The sequence below is a fragment of the Dasypus novemcinctus genome, chromosome 6 (genome assembly GCF_030445035.2).
Source record: "Dasypus novemcinctus isolate mDasNov1 chromosome 6, mDasNov1.1.hap2, whole genome shotgun sequence".
NCBI classification, from domain to species: domain Eukaryota; kingdom Metazoa; phylum Chordata; class Mammalia; order Cingulata; family Dasypodidae; genus Dasypus; species Dasypus novemcinctus.
Window position 1 is genome coordinate 9503624 of NC_080678.1, and position 25591 is coordinate 9529214.

The 25591-nt window shown below is 48.9% G+C and overlaps 1 protein-coding gene across 3 annotated transcripts in view; it reads right to left on the reverse strand.

Moving 5' to 3' along the window:
* Positions 1–16517, reverse strand: part of PTPRE (protein tyrosine phosphatase receptor type E) — a 166538-nt gene extending 150021 nt beyond the window's left edge. The window contains exon 1 of one of the 3 annotated variants that reach the window (XM_058298138.2): positions 16315–16517. The gene's annotated coding sequence lies outside the window, so the exon portion shown is untranslated. The remainder of the gene's footprint in view (positions 1–16314) is intronic. The other 2 variants (XM_058298139.1, XM_058298141.2) reach the window with 2 other exon arrangements.
* Between the last annotated feature and the right edge of the window lie 9074 nt (positions 16518–25591).

Sequence of the window (25591 nt, forward strand, 5' to 3'; positions counted from 1 at the left end):
GCTTTCGTTGCCTTAGGTGTGAAATGAGGCTGACTCCTTCCATACGTTCAACTGGTGACAATTCCAGCACAGGAAGCAAATCCACGGCTCCCTCCTGCGTCCTTCTCAGAGGCGAGCCTCTGGCCAGAGCGCGTGGATTCCGGCGGGTGAAGGGGGTGATTTTCAAAGGCCGCAGAAGCCCCACTCCAGCTGGCGTCCACCCACGAGCAGCCACCTGTTCCGGTGCTGGAGGGAAACGTGGCCGAATGGGACCCCAGGAGGTGCATGCTGCGGGTCTCCAGAAGGTGGGCGACGCGGCCCCGCTCCAGGAGGCCTGGGGGTGACACTGGGCTCAGTGAGGCAGGAGCGAGCCCTGGAGCCGGCACGGAGGAGACACCTGCGCTGGCACCCCCCTGTCTCTCTCTGCTTGTCTGTCTGTCGGCCTGGCCCTGTCTGTCTCTCTCTGCCCCTGCCTCTCCGTCTCTCTCAGTGATGACAGCAGCTTCCTCTCCTCACCTGCCAGTGCGCCTCTCTCCGCGTGGCCCCAGCAGCACTTCCTTTATGTGGCAGCCGGGGGCCCCTCCCAGCCTTGCTTGCTACTCCCGTCCTTCAGGGGCCAGCCCCAGCTGGATAGGCTCGTGTCCCTGAGCTCCAGAGTCCAGGGACCGAGAAAGGACTCTAGAAACCCAACAAAATAACTTGGCTGTGATGTTAAAACCTCCTATGGAAGAAAAAAATGATGAAGGTGAATTTTCCCAAAGTGATCTAAAAGCACCTGCTTCTTCACTCATTTACTTGAAACGTTCTCATTCTTAGCTCTCGAATATGCTCATAGTAAAACAGACATATTAAGAGAGACAGAGACAGCCTTGCAGGTAAGAATAAAATAAACGCAGCTTCTTAAGTTTTACAGCCTGTCCTTCCTCCTAAAGCAGTCACTTACATGCAAAAAGAAAACAACAGAAACCATATTTTCGGGTGGCGGACTTGGCCCAGTGGTTAGGGTGTCCGTCTACCACATGGGAGGTCCACGGTTCAAACCCCGGGCCTCCTTGACCCATGTGGAGCTGCCTCATGTGCAGTGCTGATGCGCGCAAGGAGTGCCCTGGCACGCAGGGGTGTCCCCCGTGTAGGGGAGCCCCATGCGCAAGGACTGCGCCCCGTAGGGAGAGCCGCCCAGCGCGAAAGAAAGTGCAGCCTGCCCAGGAATGGTGCCGCACACACGGAAAGCTGACACAGCAAGATGACACAACAACAAGAAACACAGATTCCCGTGCCGCTGCCAACAACAGAAGTGGGCAAAGAAGACACAGCAAATAGACACAGAGAACAGACAACCAGGGTTGGGGAAAGGGGAGAGAAATAAATAAATAAATAAATCTTTAGAAAAAAAGATTAAAAAAAACACCGTATTTTCTCACGCCACAGGAGACATTGCAAGCAGTTATCTACAAAGGTGCAACATTTCCTCACTACAAGCAAAAGTAGAAACCCAAATACTGGATACTCTGCTTTGAGAAAATGCAATTCATAGAGTACCTGATCTTAAGGAAATGGGTAAGAACTGATTATGTGTTCTCTAAAAGGACGAGGGGCTTTACAAGAGAATCATCTACAGATTTTGAAATGATATTAAGCTTAGGCAGTGTATATAAAACACAATTCAAATTAAAACAATTTTTCAACAATATATTAATACTGTAATACTGGGTATACTTTGTAGTAAAAAATGACACTTGAGCACAGTTCAGACCAGGTAGAGTGAATTTCTGTCTTTTGGGGGTTGCCGCCAGCATCCAAAACTCTTGTCTTTTTTTTTTTTTTAATTATCTTCCAGAAATATTTTAATAAAAATTGACCATTCCAAGAAACACCCACTGCATGTCCATCAATAAAAGAGAACCATAACAAAATAGAAAATTTACCATATGGCTATGATTCAAAGGGGAAAAAAAACATAGCAGACACTTTAGCACATCAATAGAACCCATTATTAAAATCACATTTCTTCTTATGGACCATGATTAGGAATCTAAAAATACACAGAAATAAAACTTTCTACGAATGTTGATTACTTGGGTCAAAGGACATCTACAGAAGCAGCTGACCTCAAAGGCATTCTTCACTGAGACCACTTTCAGAATAAGGCATAACAAATGTTAACAGAAGATATTCAAGGTAAAAGAGGTAAATTCCCCATACATTCTAAACCTGATAAAACACATCTAGATTTTTTATTATTTTTCTTTAAACAGTTGCCTAGATGTAAATCAAAGACAAATAGAAGGCACAACAGTTCTGCTCTGGCTATTTGTTTCTCAAATTTTGGAGATTTTGTTCTGTTTTTGTTGTTTTTTACCAATTCAAATTAGACATGAAAAAAATTCCACTTCAAAAAAATGTAACAGTTCAAGAAGAGCATCCACTCTCCTCTAGACATTTAAAATCTATCTCACAATTTAAATTTCAGGGGTAAAAACCGTAGGTTTTAGAATTGTTTTGTGATCACACTTGTGTTATTTTTTTACGCATCTCCTTTCCTGGGCCATTGGTGGTACAATGTGCCCCCTCCACTCCTGCCTGCCCCCACCTCCCATTCACCTGTAGTCCTGGTTTGACAGGTGAGCGACCCAGACACGAGCCATCAATCCCACCCAAGACCGTGGCAAGTCCAGGTGAGAGAGATCCAGGGATGCTCTGGAAATACTTGCCAAGGCCATGGCCGTGAGCACAGTGGCAGTGTGCCCAGCAGCCTCAGCAGCCTTGGACCGCAGGCCTCCTCTAGCCAAGCGCTTCCTGCAGCGTGAGCTTGACCTGGGCCACGGTCGGGAGGTTCTCCAGCCTGGCCATTGACTCTAAGAAGCATCCAGCTCCCCTCCAAGAAGTTCCTTTCCTTGTTAGGCTAAGTAGAGTGAGATGCTGTGGCTGGCAGCCACAAACGCCAACCAATACACCCAAGTACAAAAGCAGGAGGAACCCTCACCTACACCTATCGCTTTACACCTCCCGCTTGAAAAGGGCTGGCTGTTCTTCACTGCATGGATGGGGCTAATCTGTGTAACCAATTGGATATCACAGAGTGTGACTTCTGCAGCCAGTTCCTAAAAGATACCGAGCCTCTTCCTGGGAATGCACTTTTCCAAGTGTCCCAGGGCTCTTCTCCAAATGCAGCTTCTTAAGATAGAGGTGGTAGGGAGGACAGAGGTCTCCCAGCTTTGCTTATGCACTGTGATGGCTACATTCTAACAGGTTCAGCTATAGCTGTGTCACCGCTCCATAACTTCTAGAGTTAGAAGTTATGCATTATTAGGGTCTTCAGGAAAATGAAAATGCCATGTTATCTGGGACTGTGTCAGTTTTTCCCATTTTCGGGAGACCCAATTGTCCCTTTGGAACATTTTGCCAGGTTGTCTTGGTTAATCATGTAGTTTTTCATTCCTTTGGGTCATGACATATTCCTTGAGCACAGCAAGAGACGGTGTGCAGAGTGGAAAATACCACCTTCTTGCTGATGGTGAAATCCTGCTGAGAATTACATACTTGCCTGATCCTGTCTTTAAAACACCTTGTGGGGATGTAAAATGGTGCAGCCGCTGCGAAAAGTGGGATGGAGTTTGCTCAAAAATTAAATGTGGAATTTCCATATGGCCTGGCATGCCACTCATAGGTACACAGCCCAAGAAATTGAAAACAGGGACTCAAACAGATACCTGTGCACCGATGTTCCTAGCAGTAACTTTCACAATTGCCAAAAAGTGGAAACGACCCAGGATCCACAGATGAATGGACAAACTAAATGTGGCACTGACTCACAATGAACTATTATCCGGCTGTGAGAAGGACTGAAGTTCCGCGGCATGCTAGAACACGGACGAACCTTGGGAAACGTCATGCTGAGTGACGAAGCCAGGTGTGCAAGGTCAAATATTGTATGATTTCACGTATATGAAATATCTAGAAACAGCAAATTTGTAGAGACAGAAAGTAGATTTGAAGTTACCAGGGGCTGGGGAAAGGAGAGAAGGGAGTCTTTGCTTAGTGGGTATAGAGTGTTAGCAAATTTTAGAAAGTTCTATTAATCAACAAAATGAACCTGCAAAAATTTTAAAAAAACAAACAAGAAACACCTTGCGCATTTTCCTAATGCAAAGAAGCAAGCCTTACAACTCTATAATTCCTCTGTATTTAAGGCACCATCTTTTTGTCTATTAAGAAAAAAAAGCTCGAGGGCTTGTTTTCCAGGGCTCCTTAACTGAGCTCACACACCCAGTTTCCCAGGGACGGCCTCGGCCTCACACCGTGGTTAATTGTATTTTTCATGCAGCTCGACACAGTACTTAAACCTCCACCCAAAACTGCCTTGTACTTGTCATGGATATTTTCCTGCTTAAGCGTTCTGCAGGGAAATCATTCCGTTTCGCCCAGTCAAGACGTCGGCAGTGAACTTCACTTTGGATCTGCCCTGAGGGTTCAAGGGGCTCAGCTTTCTCTGAGTAGGAATCGGGCAGTGGGAAACGTGTGCAAAGCTCTGGGCCCCTCTTCTGAGGATGGAGCTAAAATTCCAGACCCTGGTAGAAATATCTGGAAGTAATAAATGTGCGATTTTGACACTAAATGCAAGACCGTGTTTCCTTCGTAGGGGTAACGGGATAGCATTTTTCTACAAGCAAAAACCCCCACGTTGCCCTCTCCACTAATTCAAAACGAGTTCCACACCGGGAGGCACAGGGCCGATCATCCCAGGCCTGGGCTCATCAAGGCGTGACGCCCTTGGCCCTGGGACCCTCGTCAGCGTCCGCCAGGCCCTGGGTTCGCCATCGTCCCAGGGGGGCCGGCCCCGGGGCCCTCCCCGCGTGGTCAGGCAATTGGACAATCTCTTGGCAACAACAGGGACAAAATACTGGACATTTCTTGGACTGCTTTGCGATTACTCATTTTGAAAGAATGGAGTGAATGCCCGCCGCACTGAGAGGGGACGTGCCACCCCACAAGGCCTCTGCCTGGGGCGCGAGCATCAGGGGTGGGAAAGCGGCCAGGGTGGGGGCGGCCGATGGCAGTCACTCCGGCCACCCAGCTCCCCCTGCCCCACGAGTGACCCTGAGCCCACGGGGCTGGCCTCTCCCCCTGCCCCAGGTGCCGCGGGGCCCTGGCCCTCTCTCACAGGCATCTCCCCTCCATCGGTGACGACTGGGTCCCAGTTCCTTTGGTCTCTGTGGGCCCTGAGTGCCTGGGTTCAAATCTCAGCCTGGCATTTCCTCACTGGTCGCCCAGCCTCTCCGTGCCTCAGTTTCCTCCTCTCTAAAGCTAGTCCGTGGACATTCTCACCTCATTGTTGTTGTCGCTGGAAGCATTCAACTAGTTCACGCGTGATAAGTCCTTAGAACGGTGCTTGGCCCGCAGCGAGTACTCAGTCACCGTCAGCTACTCTCGCTGACGTTACAGCTATTATTTGATTTGCTGCTGTAACAAGCCCGCTGAAAACAGGGCCCTCGTGAGGCAGAGCTGACCTCTCTAATGTCGCCTTATGTGTCATATAACCTTACTGCCAAATACCCGGGGGGGGGGTCGTTATCGGTTTCCTGCCCAACACCTCCCTTCAATTCAGGAGGTGCACTTGAGCATAAGAAATGAGAAATCGGGAAATGGACTTTGGCCCAGTGGTTAGGGCGTCCGTCTACCACATGGGAGGCCCGCGGTTCAAGCCCCGGGCCTCCTTGACCTGTGTGGAGCTGGCCCATGCGCAGTGCTGATGCGCACAAGGAGTGCCGCCCCATGCAGGGGTGTCCCCTGCGTAGGGAGCCCCACGCGCAAGGAGTGCACCCCATAAGGAGAGCCGCCCAGCGCGAAGGAGGGAGCAGCCTGCCGAGGAATGGCGCCGCCCACACTTCCCGTGCCGCTGATGACAACAGAAGCGGACAAAGAAACAAGACGCAGCAAAAAGACACAGAAAACAGACAACCGGGGGAGGGGAGGGGAATTAAATAAATAAAAAAAATAAATCTTTAAAAAAAAAAAAAAGAAAGAAATGAGAAATCAACACGCGTGAGCTGCTCATTCCACACAGGCACAGGCGACTGCCTTCTCGGAGGCCTCTGGAAGCCAGGCTCAAGGCAGAACCCGTGCCCTAAGGAGCGGGCTAGCCCGGGCACACGGAAGACGGGGCCCGGAAAGGAAGTCCCGCCGCCTTCCTCCAGGTGCTGCTCCAGGCTGGGTTTGCTTCCTCTGAGCAGACCAGGCAGGGGGCGTTGAGCCCGTGGGGGCGCACGAGGGCCCCGTGCCCAGGCCCCACCCCGCCCAGCGCGTCCCACCAGGAGGGAGGAATAAAGGGCTCAGGCCACGCGTCGCCACGCACAGCAAGCAAAAGACACTGAGGCCGGCACGCCTCGACTTCCTCCACTAGGGCTCGTGACTTAATCTGCCGATTTGAAATAGGGAGATTCAACGGTTGACCAAAATGCCATCTAAAGAGGAAAGGTAGCATTTGGCTTTGTTTGCCAGTAAAAGGAAAGCTTTGTCCAGAAAACAAATTTCTGGTTCTATTAAAGCATATGAGGAAGGTTATTGAGAAAATAACTGGAAATGAGAAAAAGGTTCTCTTGTTTTAATTTCTTTCATGGGTGCTCTTCCCGGCCCAGCGGATCCAGGGTCCAGGGCCCAAAAGCCCGTCGGAACGAGCGGGGCCTTCGTTCCAGTCCTCGGCCCGCCCTTGCCGAGGGCCACCTGGGTAGGTCTTGACTTGTAAAGCGAAGTTAGGAAATGAATTTTGAAGGCATCTGGGGGACAGTGCTGCCGCATGTGGCCGCTGTGCTTTAAACGATGTTGAGGCCGCGGAGCCCTCAGCAGGACTGCCCGCCCCTTAAGCGGAAACAAGGTTGCCCTTTCCCAGGCGGCCAGGTCTCGGCGGCCTCCCTCCTTCCTGAGCAATCCACGGCCACGCCTGACAGGGGTGTCAGGCTCCTGCTCGGGCGCAGTGCCCCGGCTCTGTGTTTTCTTTCCCCTTCTGCAGGCCGACCACGAGGAGGCTACCTGGGGTTGCCAAGCAAAACAATCAGGCCATCCCTCGGCGTCACTTGCTCAGGTGACCCCAATTCTCCCAGCCTCTCCCCAAAGGCCCTGGTTTCCACCCCTTTAATAGTTTTCATTGTTTCCATACAGATTGCCTGCTTTCACTTTGCCTCCCTACCACAATATCCCCCACTCCCCAAGTCAGGGAACAAACGTGGGGATTCTGCCGTTGCTGAGTGTGTCTATTACAATTATGAACTCTGGAACTGGGGAAATAACCCCAGACTGAGTCTGGGGTCTCTCTGGATCCACTGTGAGATTGACCTGAGCTAAAATTCCATTGATCACCTGACCCTACTCCAACTCTTCAGTCATAGTGATATTTTGGGTCTTTGGAATTAATGTTATTTCTAAACTAGTATCTAACAATTCCCAAAATAGCTGATCATTTCCTATGCTACAATGCACATTTACCGTGGTAGAAGGCTGTAGGTCTCTTTGGAGACAGATAAAAGGAAGACTAACAATATAATTTTTTATCAGTGTAGCAGTGGCTTTCCCTAAGGTGTCCTGGCCTTCTCAGTCAAGGGACTCTGGTCTGTGGATTGTACCATGTCTGGGAATTAAGAGTATGTGACTCTGTTTCTGTAATTGAGGTTATGCTTTTGTTCATTGACCTGGAACTCTTCTGTTTATACAGATCCAATAGGCATTTAGTGGACTGCCAATCTAATTTTTTTAACTTCTAGGTTTCCTGTGATCATTTATCCAATGCAATAGGTTTCTGGGACTTAGGCTATTTTGAATGCTGCTTCGAGTCTGGTATTCATTGTGGTAACCACACTCTCCCTGTCTTTGGTGATTGTCTTATTTTAAACAAATTAATTTTATTGATTCATATTAATAAATCATAAATGCATCTCAAAAAAATTTAAAAAAATAAAAGGAAACAAAATGTGATGCTCCTGTTTGAAAAACAGTGCGGAGGCTAGTGTGCCTGGACTGGAGCAAGGAAGGGAGAAAGGAGCGGGAAAGCAAAAATTGTTTGCCTTTGGGGGAAGGGGGCTGTGGGGGGGGGAGGTGGGGAAGGAATGCTTTTCTGTTGTAAGTCTTATATGACCATTTGACTTTTAAAACTGTGCACATGTATAACTTGCATAAAAATAAAAAGAAAATTTTAAAAATTTGATGCTCCAAGCTAGACTGAGGTCCTTAAGAGTTACGGGTGTCAGAGAGAGAGAGAGGTGGCACCCCAGGCTGTACCAGTCAGAGGCCAGTGGCGGTGGCAGGGGGCTCCTTGAGACGAGTCCCACCAGCTCTGCCATGGGAGCATGGGGGCTTTAGACTTCCTGCAGTGAAAACAACCATCATCAGACTACGCAGGCCACATGTGATTTTGTTAGGGATGTCGTCCAGTTCCCCAGAATGTACATTTGGGAGCCAAAGTTTTAAGTCAAAGAAAGACGAGCCAAGGGCAGCGAAGCCCAGACCTTCTCACCCCAGCCTCAGGATGATGAGCTCCGTTCTCTCTGCGGTGGACGGCTGCTCCCAGGAGAACGAACCGCCTGCATCGGGCAAGCCCCTGGGCTTCCCCTGAGACCCCTCAGGCTCATCCCGTGACACGGGCACAACCACATCCCCCAGACCTGCTTCTGGTCCAGGGGCATCCTGACCTTAAAACCGAGGGTATTGCCTCTCGCCCTCACTCTTGCAATAGCCCACATGCCCTGACTTTCTTGCTGTAACTTCAGTGCCATACAGAGCAGTTTCTCCATAATGCTGAACATTTTGTTTGTCCCTCCTAAACAATCCACAGGCTTTTTTGAATACGACACGTTTAATGAAAACCAAGTAATACCCTTTGAAAGAATAGTGTTGGCTAGCTCAGCTTGGCATGACACCATGTGAAATTATATTAAATATTTGGCTTTTGTATTTTTATATTACATTTGGGTTAAAATCAAGACTTTGCTCAAAGGAATTTAAATGGACAGGCTGATAACATCTCCAGTTGATCACTGAACTTTGGCTGATGTTCCCTATGTTGGCAAAAAATAACTGAATTTCCAATGCACTTAATAAAGCACTGCTACAAGCTTAGGAAAAAAAGAGAGCTCAGTCAACTGCAGTTCTGCATGGGGAAGGGGTTACTCTAGTAAAGCATGCTTTATGTCCAGCACTTAAATGGTCAGCTGTTTATGAAACTACGGCCACTTCCTGAGCCCGGAAAGCCAAATGCAGTGAAAGAAGTTTAATTACAAGAAAATTTTTTCTGGTGCTAATGTGGATCTTCAGATGACTTGAAATAACGTGACTGGCAATGACAGTTGCTTTTTAATTAGCAAACTTCAGAGAGCAGAGGGGCTGGTATTTTTACATATTTTAGAAATGAAAATATTTTAGTCTCTTTGGAAGGGCATTTAATTGCTCTCTAGTCATTAAAGTAGGAACCCTAAGGCAAATTCTGTTAGTCTAGTTAGAGTCACTGTAACTCCTTGAAATTAACAGAAGGACACACATATTCTGACTTTTTATTAAAAATAATGCTTTTTTCTCCCTTGAAATTGTGAGAGAGCTTCTGCTTCAGAGACTCGGAGTGCTTGGTGTGAATTGTAGTGGCTCCGCTCCCTGACCTAAGCCAACGCCACCCCTTGGTTTCCGGAACCTACCCCTCCGCCCTGCCCACACGGGCCCAGAGCGCGCGCTCCCTTCTGGTTGGAAGGACCTTTGCAGGCCCCTTTGGCCACAAACCATCGAAGGCAAGAGCTCAGCACCTCAGAGTCTCCTTCCTGCTCTCACCCTTCCTCTTTTCTATCTACACCGGGGGAAAGGGACTGACGAGAGGAAAGAAACACAGGTATCTGTAGGAGGTTTTCTGGGCTAACATCCAGCCTCTCCGCTTTATTCACTAGCAGGTTTCTCTGGAACCTAGAAAATGCGCCAGAGCCTTCTGCAGGGAGGACTGACTGTGTCTCCACAGGAGGGCCGGGCCGTCCCACGCGCAGAGCCAGACGCCTCCCCTCCATGGGCAGCCCAGCCTCAGCTCTGGAGTGTGTCTGGTGGCAGGGTGGTCAGTGCAGGAAGCCCCAGAGCAGGGACTGAGAAGCGAGCACACCGACCACCGGTGTCCTCAGAGCTGGCTCTGACCCTGTCCCCTCCGCTTCCACGGGCCTATCCCCCCAACAGGAAGTGAGTCAACACCCGCCGGCTGAGGAGACACATTCCTTCTCATCGATGTATGTCCATGCATGCCGTATTTCAGAGAAAATAAAAGGTTTTTTTCTTTCCCATGACAAGAATTTCAGACAAGCCGACTGGAGGCTGGGTGTGGGAAAGGAAGGCCCCGGGGGCCGGGATGGCGCATCGTGTCGGCAGGCGTCCGCCGTGGAGACCGGCCTTGGGGAACCACAGGTTTAACGAGGAGCCTGCCCAGACAGGAGCGCCCACAGGCCCCACGCTCCGCCTCAGGGGTTCGACCCCCCACCTCCAAGGGCACCCGGGCTCTGAAAGCAGCTGAAGGCACAGGGCTGCCCTCTTGAAGCTCGGCTATACAGATGCAGCAGGGAAGACGCAAAGGCCTTTGGATGGAGGGTTGGAATAAAATGACTCAGGACAAAGGTCATTTGAAAGTATACATTGCAATCAAATGGCTGTGCAACTGGACCTTCAAAAAATCTTGACCCCCCCCCCAAAAAAAATCTTAACCCAGAGGCAAAAATGGAACTCATTTTCTCCCTAGAACAAAAACAGGCGATGGATATTTGGCTGGAAACGTCCAAATAGATGCGAAGACATTATTCACCAAAAATGACCTCTGAATTTACAGGTGAGAAATTAAACGACTTGCTCTGAGGACAAAGCTACTGAGGCAGAATGGAAATCGGGGCTCAGAGAGTCTCGGGCCTTTGCGCCCAGCCCTGCTGCCCTTCGACTCCAGGTCAGCGGCTGTCCCCGTCTGGGGAGGCACGGTGCACCTCACACGTCACCCCACACACCACCCCCAGTGATCCTCACTGTCCCTGTTCTAAATCTCACTTGGGAGTACAAGTCTCTCGACCAGAGTCGCAGCTCACAGCCCACCACTCCCTGCCCAGCCCCTGCTTCTGAGTCCTGTCCGAGGCCCACTGGAAAGCCAAGCCCTGCCGCCAACCCGGGCTGCTGGGAGGCGGCAAGGAGACCCGTCCCTGGGAGGGCACGCTGCCCGCGGCCTCCCCCCTCGCCCGCTCCTACTCCACGGCTTGGGCCTCTTGCCACTCCTCCACTTCACCAGCCTCCCGGCATTGTGCGGCCATCCGTCCATCCATCCGCCTCTGGGAAGGATGGAGTCACGCCCCCGTGCCAGGAGCCTGGCCACAGCACAGCCACACGAGCCAGCCCCCCTGCGGGCCGTCCCCCCAGTGGAGTGCGCCCGGAGTAGGGCCGGGGCGGGGCCGTGTCTTCACGGCCCTTCGGCGTTCTTCCGCTGAAGAACCTGACGTCAACACACCTGCCCCGACGCCTTAGGTTTTCAGGGCATGACCAAAGGTGATTTTTTTCACCAAACTTTTCCCTACCTTCTGATGGAGCTGACATTTGCTTCTGGAGAAGGAAGACTTCTCCACCCCTTTTGTTATTTGATACAACATGCATGGATGGATGGCTATATATATTAGACATTCTGGATTGTAGATGGGAGATATTTTACAAGGAAGGTCTTTAAAAATATTGCCTTTGGTCCCTATGTCATTGGGAATCAGCATGAAAGGAAATATTCATTTGTTTTTCTAAAACATATTGTTAAAAAGTTTTATTTTATAAGCTTAAGCAGCTGCTTTGAAGTATTTGTCTAGTTGAAAGAAAGACACGGAGCCACATTTCTGTCTCCCAGCCGGTGCCGTGAGAGTTCAAAGAGGCTGTAACCACATCAGAACTGCCCGGTGGAACACCTGGAGGGGGCTTACCTGGTGTGGGGAGAGCTGAGAGCAGCAGCCAGGCCAGCACAGAACAGGAGGTGGCTTAGTCATCTCCAAATAAGGGCTGCCCCACGGCACCTACCTGCGCCCGCTCAGGGATTAGTAAAATCAACAAAACCCCGGTTACCTCCTGTGCAGCTGATCTAAAACTCCAACCATCTGGAATATTCTCCGGCAATCTGCTTTTGGGGAAAAAATGCAACGGGCAGAAAAATAAGAATGTAACTCTCCAAAATAAGCTTTTGGTATGCCTGGGGTCAGGACCTAAAATTAACAGCACACCAAATGTACCCATGAGCCTAATCTCACTCTTTCTAGAGCTGCAATCCAGAGCAGGGTGATGTGGTGCAAGTGAAGAGCTGCGAGACGGCAGGTGGCCCCATCCCTGGATGCAGTCACTGCTGATCGGCCTGGACCAGGAGCAGAGGGGGCCCTGTGCAGCCAGCGCAACACAGGGAGGTCCTCGGCGAGAGCCCACTGCAGCCCTTCGCTCTGGAGGTAAGAAAAATCAAGTTCTGAGAGTTTGGGGAGCAGTCCAGGGCTGCGAGCTTTTACCTGCTGGTTATTCTAGAAGCCGGCTCTCTTGAGCCCAGGTCCATGCACCTGGTCACAGAACAGACCAATTGCTTCTTGGTGCTGGTTCTGGTTTACTTTTGTGTTGCCTCTCACATAACCTGGCTTCATTCAGGCCATGAGCCTGTGTTAACGTCCATTAAAAAACTGCATTTCTGCCTATAGACCACTGCAACTCGGAAGAGTCAACAGTGTAGGCTAAAGAATGGATTTGCTCATGGAGTGTGAACAAGTGACACTATTATGAAATTTAAATATTTAATCACACAAAATTTACATAATCCTTAAGACTGTCATGCAAAAAATAGTTATCTAGCATATTACACCATCCTGATTTGTCCTAACACTTGGAGAGAATGGCTCACAAAAGGAATCTATCTATTAATGTGGATTTTCCCAACAAGCTATTTGGTTTTGTCCATTCATTCATTCAATCTTCACTAGTACATAATGAATGCAATATGCATTGCTAAGTTAGGGGAATGATAATTGCAATTTACCAAGTGCTAATCATGCGCCTTGTATTTTACATGTTTATCTCTAATTCTTACAATAACCATGTGAAATAGAGATTATTACTCCCATTTTAGAGAAGGGAGCACTGAGGACTGGATTTTGAATCATTTAGCCAAGGTCATGCCAGAGTCAGAATTTGAATCCATATCTGAACCTGAAGTCCAAGTTCCTCGCTTCTGTAGACCACATCGTCTCTCAGAAACATGCACTCCATCCTAAAAGCACTGACTGCCTGGAAGAGGAGACTAATTATGTGAACAAGTCAACCGGAAACCAAGATAAACTCTGATAAGTGCCTTAGAACAGGCAGAGATAAGTCTGATGGAATAAAGAGGAAGAGCGATTACCCTTGTACAGAGGGGCCAAGGAGGCTCTGTGGAGACTGAGGCATTGGAGGTGGACCCTGAAGGGTGGGTAGGAATCAGGAAGATGGAGAGAAAGAGGAAGGAGACTCAGAGAAGGCCAAACAGGCTCCACATCCGAGGAGCTGGGAAGCGCAGGGCAGCTTCAGGGAGTGCCGCGCCATCAGTGCACTGGGACCTAGACTGCTGAAGGGCAGACGGAGGTGACCTTGGAAGACACAGCTTCCTCCCTCGTGATTAGCATCAATAAGAAGGCTGATCTTTATCCTAATGAACACATTCATTCCTGTTTTAACAGCAGAAGCTTTGTAAATTTAACTCATGTTATAAAAGAACAAGACATGTCAAATAAGCAAATGGAGGTCAGCTTCGAGCGTGTTCCAAAACTGACTCTTTGGGAGGTCATTTGGGATTTCTCTCTGGTCTGGCTCAGGTAGTCTCCAGAAAAGTTGGTGACATAACCTCAAAATGGCCCTTTTGCATCTCTGCGTCATTCAGATTCAGGCTATGACAGAAGTGTGTGGCTGCCTACCAACCACAACAGACAACCACTCAGAGTCCACAGGACTCATCTACATCAGTGGACATGCTCCTACAGTTTCACTTTGTCCCTTGTTTGCTGCCCACCAACAGTTATCAGGAATCTACGATCAGGGACTTTAGGTGCTGAGGATAGTGTTGTCCTGCAGCCCAGGCTCTCTTTCTGCAGCAGCGTGGAGGCTGGTGTAACCACGGGAAAGCATTGGCGTGGGGGGGGCATCGCAAGCTTGGTTTTGGACCTGTTGGGCTGGGTATGCATTTGAGGTCCCAGGAAAAAATCAAGTAAACAGCTAGGCAGGACTGCTGAGGGGTGGGCAGGGCTAGAAAGGGGCATCTGACCCAGGGGAAGGAAAATTTGTTATATGAATGGTGCGACTTTGTACTTAGAGGATAGTGGTGGAGAGGCAGCCAAGTGGACCAATAGTTTGGAAGAGAAGCACATTTTGACCACGTGGAGTTCACGTCTCAGGGTCATTACTAACAACTTTTCAACAGCTCACATGTCCACTTTCAATGCCCCCCTCTGATGCATCTGCCATCCACTGCCACCCTCACCTCCATTGTCTGCCACTGCAGCACCTCCCAGGGATCAGTGATTGGCGAAAACATATCCCCCCGCGGGGGGGGGGGGGGGGAGACTCATGAGGACCCAGGCCTTCCAGACCACCTCCATCCTCAGCCGAAGCCCAGAGAGCAGGCATCTCTCCACCAGGGGAGCCTGCCCACACATGAGAAGTGGCTTTTGTGCATGGCTTGTAGACTGGACCACATTGCTATATATTCAATTTGTGCCTCCTACAGGGGTTCTAAGAAGCCCCTATGCAGTGATGGCAACTCCCTCATTGACTTCCCACAACTGATTTCGCTGGGGGGGGTGGCGCACAGGGATATGTTTATAAATCCTAAACCACCTGCTCAATCCAACAGCCTGGCCTTTCACAGAGACAAATCTAGGCCCTGGCTCGTGTTGACATATGGAAAATCTGGGGTTTTGAGGGGTGGGGTGGTAGTGGGGGTGGGAGGGAGGATTGCTGCTAACCCACAGGCATAGGCACAAAGACCTTGGCCCCCAAGGTCCTGCTGGGTGCAGGGCCATGTCTGGGTGGCCTGCACGCCCTCCGACTGCTTGCTGAGCACCCACCTCTGGGGCTCCCGGGAAGCCAAGAGCCTGCCCTGTGTGCCGGTAGCTAGAGCCGCCACGGAGGTCAGCAGCCTCCACACTCGTCCGTGCCTCACCATTCCATGCCCTCCTTTGGCTTAAAGCACATTTTTATAAAGACCCCACTTCCCAATCCACTCAGTCTAAATAAATGTGAGTCCTTTTTGTTAAGGAAAATTTTCTCCGACTTTTGGGACACAAAGACATCCCAGCACCTAGGTCATGGGTCACCTGAGGTCAAGAGCAGCTGAGGGGACATGCATACAGCAACTTCCAAAAAACGTCACCAGCCTTTGCTGGCTTCCATTCAATTCCACTATCTTCTCCTCCAAAATACAAGCACCGAGACAGCTACTGCTTCTTTCCTCGAGTTTCTTGGACTGAAACTCTGAGGTCATAATTCACAATAAATCAATAGCCTCGTTTTGCAAGTAAAATTTTTCACCTTTCGAGAAAGGTTTGCCGTGCCTGGAAGGAATTTAGGTCAAGTCTAGCATGGTCGTTGCAGGGCTTGGCTCTTTCTCATTACCCCGGGGTGGCCCGGCCGTCCCCAGATGGTCCTGGGGAGCATGTAGAAATGGTACTGCACTGGCCTCTGGCCGCAGGCGCCCTGACAGGTCATCTGCCAACACTGAAATCCCAGCAGTCTGGCCTGGGCCAGCTAGGGCCCGCCGGCCTCGTGGGTCTCCCTGTCGCATCCCTGAGCCCCCTGTCTCCCGGGGAAGGCAAGCCCTACGTGGACCCCCGGGGCAGCATCCAAGCAGCCTGCCCATCGCCCCTCCGGAGCTGGCGCAATTCAGAGTCACTTTCTCCAAAGGCTCCGTCGCAACCCCCGCGTGCCCGCAGCGCCCCAGCACCTCTGATGGCACCCCCTCCTGGTGTTGCCCGTGTCCACACACTGGTGCAAGTCGCCGCCTGCACTGTCGCCGCCCGCAGACGGTTTACCAAGAGAGAACGCCGGGGCTGCCGAGGTGGCCGTGAAGTTGGGCCAGGGGTTCCGGGGAGGGGCGCGCCGCGGGCGGGTGGCCGGGATGCCGCGGTCCCCAGGCGCTGGTACCAAGCGCCGCAGACCGACAGGGACGGGGCTCGGGGACCCGGCGCCCGGCGCGGCCCCTCCCTCCCTCCCTCCCGCGGCGCGTCCGAGGAGGCTGTACGGCCTGCTCGGGCATCCCGGAGGGGCACACGACCACCCGGGGAGGCGCACGGCCACCACCGCGCGCGCGCTCACCTCGGGGGTGCCGCTCCAGTCGCGCGGGTCGCGCCGCCGCCGCGGCTCCGCATCTCCCGGGCGCCGGCCCGCCGCCCTCCGGGGCGCCGCTGTCGTAGGGACGCGCGGAGCCAGCGGGGTCCGGGCGCCACTGGCGCCGCCTCTGCCGCCCGCCCGCCCGCAGCCGAGCAGGAAATCTGTCCAGCGGGTGCCGCCGCCTGCTCGGCTCTGCCTCCGGCTCCGGCTGCGGCTCCGCGGCGGGCGGGGGGGCGGGGGCCCCGGCGCTGCGAGGAGCGGGGGCGACGCCTGGTGCCCGGCGCGGGGAGCGCACCCCGCGCGCCCGCCCTCGGGGCCCGCTGCCCCTCCCGCCGGGGGTGGCCCGCGAGGCCCGGGAGCTCCCAGCCAACCTGGACGGTCCCTGAGCCCGGGGAACCCCTAGCCCGATCCAGGTGCGTGGCGTGGAAGGTGACGAGGAGTGTCGGACGCTCGGACAAGAGGGGAAGAGAAGGCGGGCACTTCCTCCCCAGCCTTGGCCTTGGGCACCAGGAAGTGGCCTTGGCTGCGGGCAGGCTTTGGGCGGCGGTCCGGGGCGCAGGACAGCTGTGCCATCCAAGGGCTCGGCCAGCCTGCCATTCTGCCTGCGCCTGGGCCGTTCTGCCCCCCTTGGTGGCTGTCCGGAGGGCTGAGGGTGTGTGGGCAGGAAGGCCCCCGCTGGCGGTCACACACACACACTCCTTCACACACACACAGTCCTTTACACACACAATCCACCTCTCACACACAATCCTTTACAAGAAGAGAACCAGCCAGGGCAGATCCGGGCCTGCCTGTTCTCGGGTGACTTCTTCCAGGTGATCTCATGTGATCTAGCGAGGCTTCAGAAAAAAGGACATTCCACATCAAGCACATGCCGTGTCATCTTGGTTCTGAACCCACAAGCAGAGCCCTCTGGGTTGGGCCAAGGCCGGGATATTCCCTTGGTAGGAATCCCACTCTTTGGGGCTTGTGGGTGATGGATGGATGGATGGATGGGTGGATGGGTGGATGGATGGATGGGTGGGTGGATGGATGGGTGGTGAGAAAGTGGCATTAAGGGCATTCACAACCACCTGGTGTCAATGGCCAGCAGCCAACCCTAGGCCCCTCGAGGCACCCCTGGCCTGAGCTGCAGATCTCAAAGGTTGTTACTACCTTGGGGTACGTGTTGGCTGAGACCTTTACTTTTCCAGGGGTGCAAAGAGCTATATTCTCATGCACCCTGTCCTGCCCTGCCCATACCTCTCCTTGGGGCCCACACACTCTCCCCAGGGCCTCTGGTCCAAGGCTATGGCTTTAAATGCCACCTACAGGTGGACAACTCTCCAAAGCACAGCTCGCCAGGCCTCTCCTCCCGCTCAGCTCCTCCTGCGGGTCTCCCACCATCTCGGAACTACCTTGGCTCTTGTTCGCTTTCCTGGTCTTCTCTGACTTTGCCTCTGCTTCCCAGGCATTTGGAGATGGATGCCTCTAATCCAGCTCCAAAGCCACTTCCCGTCTAACTCCAAAATGCAGCTTGAATTTACCCACTTCTCTCCATCTCTACTGCCTTCATATCTCTGATGACTGCAATGGCTCTCCCAACTCCAGACTCACTCTTTCCCAGTCACCCCCATTCTTCACATATCATCCGCAGGCACCGTTACACATGTAAACTGAGTCACGCCAATTCCCTGCTTTAAAGCCGCCATTCAAGAGCAAAGCCCAGATTTCTAGCAGCCCGCAAGGCTCTATTGATGCCCCTGGCTGCTCCTGAGCCCCTGGCCCGGGTCACCTGTGTCCCAGACCTCGCACCCTGCCCTCAGCTTCTGGCCAAGGCCTTTCTCACCTGGGGTCCTTCAATACCTGCTGACCCCTCCCCTTTTCTCCTGGCTTCTCCTTCTTACTGATTGCCTTGGGAAGGCCACCCCACCCCACTGCCCCTGCAGTATCCTCCGCAGCCCCCACCGCAGTGAGAGCTCATTTATGTGTTCTTCACTGGTTTGGTGTCTGCTATCCCTCACCCCACGCCCCAGGGCTCGAGACTCCAGGTGGGCCCAGGCTGCGTTTACCCCCCTCACCCCTTCGTTTTCAGCTGTCAACACAGTAAAGCTGACAAGCCACGAGATGCGCAGCAGGAGCTTGTGGGGGGGAGGAGCCGAGCTGGATGGACACCAGCGGGCAGCAAGGCAGTGTGGGCCAGCAGGGTGGGTGGCTCCTTCCTGAGCCTGCCCTCGAGGAGCAGCCCAGCCAGGGCGGGCCCATGAAAGCGCTTACAGGGCCTCTCAAGCCAGGGTCATTTCACAAAGGCAGGCGATCATTTCCCAGCTCTGGTGAGCAATTTGGCTTGTTAGCACTGCAGGGCTGGGGAGGCAGAAGCTGTGGGGCAGGAGCGGGGAAAGGGGTCGCCTTTGTCAGACATCTGCCGCTGGAGCGTGAGCAGCCCTGTTGGCATGATGAGACAGCAGATGGCTCTTCTCTCCGGGTAATCTTCCTCTCTGTTGGACACTAACAATTCTTCCAGGCATGAAGCAACATTCCTCAACTTGTTCTGAAGCCTGAAATCCTTCATCATTGTCACACAAAAGCATGCTTTCCAGAGGTATTTTTATGCTGGGTTTGTGCCGACAACCCCACAGAAGCCCCTGGGTCCTGCTTAACCTTCATCCAGGCCTCTCTTCGGCCCCATTGCCCATCAGCACCCATCCCTCAGCTGGCACCACCCCATAGGCCTCGAGAACCTCCCCGGGCCTCTTACCACCATGAACACATGGACACCCCATCTTCTATGACCTCAAGACACAGACGTCCTTCAAACCACAGCTCCCACTTCATCTCGCTTGCCCACTATCTGATCCCACGTTTGGTCTTGCTGATGTCACTTCCTGCTCGCCTTGCTCTTCCTTAGCTGCCCCAAGCCGTGTAGCTCCTGTCCTTTAAATCACAACCTGAGACAGTTTTCCCATGGCTGTTGTTCTGGAACTGGGCCATTGGAGTTCTCAAGCTATCTCCAACAACGCTCAGCAAACTTTAAAGGCTCAGGAGATATCAGATCACACTAAAAGGCTTAGACCAGGCATGCTTTCTAGGAGAACAAGCAAAAAAAAAAAAAAAAAAGGAAATATGGATGTAGAAAGCACAAAGGAATTTGCTCTTAAATATTGCACAGGAACATTAACATAAATTTACTCTAGGCAGTAAAATCAGAAGGACTTGATGACTGGCTACAGGGCAGGGCAGGCAAGAAGAGACTGAGACAGCCAAAAGCAACGCTGGAATCCTTTGTGATTTTGCTCAGGACTGGGCCCCACAAGGAGGAAACTGATGATGCTGTTGCAAGCTCTAGAATGTTCCAGAATAAATAACTCTGATGGGTCTGGAACATTCTATTTTTTGCTTTACCCAACCATCCTTCCCTTTCATCTCTTTTTTTTAAGTTATGCCCAAATATTAAAAGCTATTAATCTTTGAAATCAGTATGACAGGCCCTTTGCTGGAAAATCCCTCATTTGCCCAGAAAGAAAAGAGTGCTCCCCCCTCCAGATCATCATAGCATTTTAACTCTTTTCTTTTTTATTGATGAGTCATTCACATGTGGTGAGCAGATCCTAAGTATAAGGTTCAATGGATATTGGTGGCATCCATACCCCTAACCAAGAGACTGAACATTTCCATCTCCATAAAAACTTCTCTCATGTCCTTTCCCAGAAAATCCCACCATCCTTGTCAGAGGCAGCCACTCTTCTGATTTCTATTACCATACTCTCACTTTGCCAAACCAGGTCTTCATAGAAATGGAAGCATGCATTGTGTACTCTTATTTCCGACTTCTTTCACTTAGGAAAATCTTTGAGATTTATCCTTTGCTGCCTGAATTAGTCACTTGCTCCTTTTGTTGCTGAGTAGCATTCACATTGTGTGGGTGTATCATAATTTGTTTACCCATTCACTTGTTGATGGATATTTGGGCTCTTTCCAGTTTGGGCTATTATGAAGAGAGCTGCTGAGACCTCACTTGGGTACAGGTTTTGAGTGGACATATGTTTTCATTTCCCTTGGGTAAATACCTAGGAGTAGAATTGCTGTGTCATGGGGCAGAAATGTGAGATGTTCCACCTTACACAAACAAGGTATGAGAGTTCTGGTGGCTCCCGTACACTCACCAACACTTGATATTATTAGTCTCCTAATTTTAACCATTCTAGTGTGTGTATGAGGTTGTATCTCATTGTGGTTTACTTTGCATTTCTCTGATGTCAAGCACCTTTCAATGTGATTATTCACAAGTCATATATCTTCCTTGGTCAAGTGTCTGGTCAAATCTTGTACTTGTTTTTTAAGCGGGTCGTCTTTTTATTATCAACTTGTAGGAGTTCTTCAGACATTCTGAACACAAATGCTTTCTCAGATATTTCTGTCTTATCTGTGGCCTGCCTATTTTCTCTCTGGTGTCTTTTAACCAGCAGAAGTTTTAAATTTTGATTAATTCTACTTCATCAACTTTCCCTTTATCCTCTAGAAATCTTTAGTTGCTGTATTAGTCTTCTATTGCTGCGTAACAAACTTCCACAAACTTAGTAGATGAAGCAACAGCCTTTTATTAACTCAGTGCTGTGGGCCGGAAGCCCAGGCAGTGTGTGGCTCAGGGTCCCCCAAGGCTGGGTCGGGGTGAGAGTCAGGCCGCGTTCTCAATAGAGTTCAGGATTCTCTTCCAGCCCTTGTGGTTCCCCCGACGTTGCCTGAGAAACCATGATACCTTCAACAGATTTCTGGTGGGATAAAATGACTTCATTTATTCATTTCTCATCATGAAGTTTGTGTCCGTAATCCACAGACCGTTATCACTTTGGGGTGATTTATTGTTCACCTACACTCTGGCCTTTCTATAGTTTCGGTTTGCTCTAGGAATTGAGGAAAAAGTCAGTAATGGGTTAGAATGCAGCACTGACAGTCTAGGGGAATTCCTTGGAAAAAGGGATATAGGTAGCTTTCTTATCACTTATGAAAGCAGTTAAAAATTTCATTGCCTGAAGCACTGAAGTGTTAAGAAAGTCTTCTATGGATAAAAAAAATCCATTGGGGGAAACGGACTTTGGCCCAGTGGTTAGGGCGTCCGTCTACCATATGGGAGGTCCGCGGTTCAAACCCCGGGCCTCCTTGACCTGTGTGGAGCTGGCCATGCGCAGTGCTGATGCACGCAAGGAGTGCCGTGCCACGCAAGGGTGTCCCCCGCGTGGGGCCCCCACGCGCAAGGAGTGCGCCCGTGAGGAAAGCCGCCCAGCGTGAAAAGAAAGAGCAGCCTGCCCAGGAATGGCGCTGCCCACGCTTCCCGAGCCGCTGACGACAACAATCTCAGCAAATAGACACCAAGAACAGACAACCAGGGGAGGTGGGGGGGGAATTAAATAAATAAATAAATCTTTAAAAAAAAAAAAAATCCATTGGCTCTTTAACGGAAAATTATGACCATCCTGAAGCAATCTTTCTGTCAAAATGATCCCAAAGTACGTATAAACTACATTTTACAATAAAAGCATAAAAGTAAGTAAGTTAATGTGAAATAGTAAAATAAATATAATAGACTCTGGAGTTATATGTGCTATAAAGTACAAGTTTGTTTGTGATTATTTTTTTTTAAATCAGACATTTAATAACCTGCTTGATAAACAGAAGAAATCAGAAGCTTCAAGTTGTAATAAAAAAGAGAAAAGATAACAGCTTGTCCCAGGGCATTCTGGGAAAACAAAAGGCCATTTTCTGTTTTTGCATCAGCAAGTCCAGCATTTTCCAGTGTCAGCTCCTGGCAATAGTGAGCAGGTAGAGGGGTGTTGAGAATGGATTGCAGATAGTAAGAGAATGGTCATTTTTCAATTGCATATTTATTTTCGTATATTTTAGAAAACATAATTGGTTCATTATTTGGGATTTTATTACGGCTCGTTTAAAGTAGTGTCACAGCAACTTATTTTTTGTAAGCTTATAAAACATTAGCAATCTTAAGGCAATAATATTGCAGGTGGTGACCACACATGTAACAAGGGAACTTGAACGACCAAAGAACAGGAACCCTGAGCCAGATGCCTGCTGGCCCCCAGGGCTGACCTTCACCCAGACTCGGGTCAGCTTCTCTTCCCATGGTAGGGGCTCTGTGCTCCAGGCTGCTTCACCACGGGCTCTGCCCCAGCCCATCCCTCGGGCAGGCCCTGTTGCTGGACAGCACCCCAGGCTCCCTCTCACTCCTCACAGCTGGAAGACCCAGTCTCCGTGGTCATGCCCTATGTGATGACCAATCCTAACTGAGAAGGTTCTGGACTCCACAGAGATCCTGCTCAACCCAGAGCTGACAGAAGCAAGATCACAGATTCTGCCTTTCCCAAATGCAAAAGGAATTACAAGTAATTCCAATAACCAGACCTCCTCCCCTCGACTCCTGGGCTGTAGGCATGTGACAGCATGAAAGTGAATAAAATGCCCTGATAGTCCTGGGGTAGAGGCATGCGATGTTTTCTAATACATTTGCAACTGAGGGGACAAAAGCCCTGGACGTGAAACCAACTTGAACTAGGAAGCAGAGCCTAGAAAAGCATAACCAGGAGCTAGAGAGACCAAGACGGCGCCCCACATCAACTTACACTTGAGGCTTCCCTTACCCGTAGCTATGTGAGCTTTAGCCAATTTAAGTGTTTTGTTAACATTCTGTACATTATTTCCCTCCAGATACACCCAGGGAAAAAAGTGATGGAAAGTCATCTAGCCAGAAACCTGTGTTTGCAGAAGATAAGACAAAGTAGGCCCAAATAAGGTCAGCAGGATGTCAGGGGAACTCACTCACATCGTATTAAAGCAAACCAGTGATTGGAGAGCACTATCCACTTAAGCATACACAAGCTAAAAGGAAATGGCATGGGAACTATGCAGATGAGTGCAATAAAAGGAATACAAGACATAAAAGACTGGTCAGCCTGCTTAAGATCGTTATAAAGTCTTAAATGTCTGCCTGAACCAGCAATTCTTCTCTAGGAATTTATCTTAAAACTATAATTAGCAATTTATATTTAATTTATATGAGCAAAAAATTGTAATAACCAAAATGTCAAAATGAAGCATTGTTAAATAAATGATGGTATAACCTTAAAATGTAGTAGCATAAAGTAATAGGAAATGTTGCAAACATTTATAAAAACTGACTATAAATTGACTACAAAGAAAACATCAATAAAACCCGCAGAAGAGATACTATAAAGATCACAATCTTTGATCAAAATGACAGAAAACTAGAAATAAATAATAAAAGTAGAAGCAACCCTATCACATAGTTATTTTTAAAACCTTCTCCTCAATAAAGAAATAAAAATTTTCATTTTTAAGATGTTAAAGGAAACATTTAAACAGACTACATATAACATATTTTACCTAGCCAAAATTGTATTGAGAGGAAAATTCATAGTTTTAAATATTTTCATTAGTAATCTAAAAACAAAATAAAGAAATAAAATATTTATTTCCAAAACTTAGAAAAAGAAAACTACAACAAAGAAACCCTAAGGACAGGAAGTAAAACCAAAATGCAACATTAAAAAAAAAAATGAGAAGAATGAATCAGGTATGTAGAAAAGAGGAGAGAACAAAAATAAAATCACTAGTTCCAGTAATTTCCTGCGTTCTTGTTGTCACCCTCACCTTGGGTTTTATGAGATACCCCTGTATCCTTATAAAATGCACCACTCTTCTGGTTTAAGCAAGCTTGAATTGGTTTTTATATGTACAACCAAAATGACCTTAATAACTTTGGGGTTGGGATACCAAATCCAGAAAAGGCAAAGAATCAGACTAAAAAATTTGGCTACATTTAAAATTTGAGTCAGGAAAAACAAACACACCTAAAAATCTAGAAATACAACTGAAATACAAACAAAATAGTGAATGTATGTGTGTTTGCAACGTGCAGAACTGACCACACTTTAATATTCTTACTGTATAACAAATCATAAATTTAAAGGAACTCTTCTATGTAATAAATGAACCAACCTTTGAGCAGGAAATTTGTGGGAATGAAAATTCAAATAGATAATAAACATAGGAAGAGATATTAACCCTCACTGAATAGAAAAAGAGGCCAACAGACTGTTTATTTTTCTCTCAATTTGTAATAGATTAAAAATATTGACAGCAGTATTGCTGGGGAAGTTGTGAGATAGAGAGGAATGCAATACAAAGTGCTATGGGTAGTAATTTAAATTGACATAAACTTTTGGAAGATGTACACATATTTTATGAGTCAACAATTCTGCTTCTAAGACATTATCCCAAGGCAACACTTAGAAAAGTTAACCAAATTGAATATGTAAGGGATATCATGACATCATGGGGACAGCAATGGAAACCTGAAAACAACATAAATGCCCAATAATAAGGATCCGTTTAAATAAATTATCTTTGTGCAATGATAAACACGATTTAGGGACATGAAGGAAGTCCCATGACAAATTGCTGAGACTTTTAAAAGCAATGAAATAGCACGTGCAGTAGAACCCCATTTTTAAATAAATGTGTGTATATGCATAAAGAGATGGGTATAAAAGTATTTGCCCAAGTATTAACAGAATTACTTCTTTTAGTGGAATTAATTATAAAAAAATATATAGTCTCTTCTTTATTCCCATCAATACCATTTGAATTTTTTTCAATGACTAGATATTATTTTGCATGATACAAAATTATTTTCATGGCAGAAAAAACGGCTAGAGGGAAATAACTGCTGAATTTCTGTGCTACCCCTTTAAAATGTAACAATTAGACTTAAATGGGAAATTCCATTTTCCCGATAAAATACAATGCTGTAAGGATGTAGTAAGGTATGCATGCTCCCTATGCTAAGAAGATGGTAAATTGGTACAACTTTTTCTAATGAGCTGTGGAGCAATGCATAGCAACAGCTTTAGTAGACATTCACATACTTTGACTAACATCCAGAAGTCTGAGCAACGATATAATCAGAGATCTGGACACAGTTGTACATGTAAGGATGTTCACTGAAATGTATTTTTCAATAATTATTTTTAAATTGAAACAACAAGTTCCTATAATAGTGAAGCATATTGCACGCATCTCCACTCATTAATTCAACAAATATATGCAGATTGTACCCTCTGAACCAGGCTTTGCAGCAGTCCCAGGGCACCCATTGGCGAGCAAAACAAACATGTCCACCTCCTGGAGCCATAGTCTAGTTATTCTTCTGGGAAAATCAGTCAGCTCATCCTGCAAATAAGGTAGATGCTCT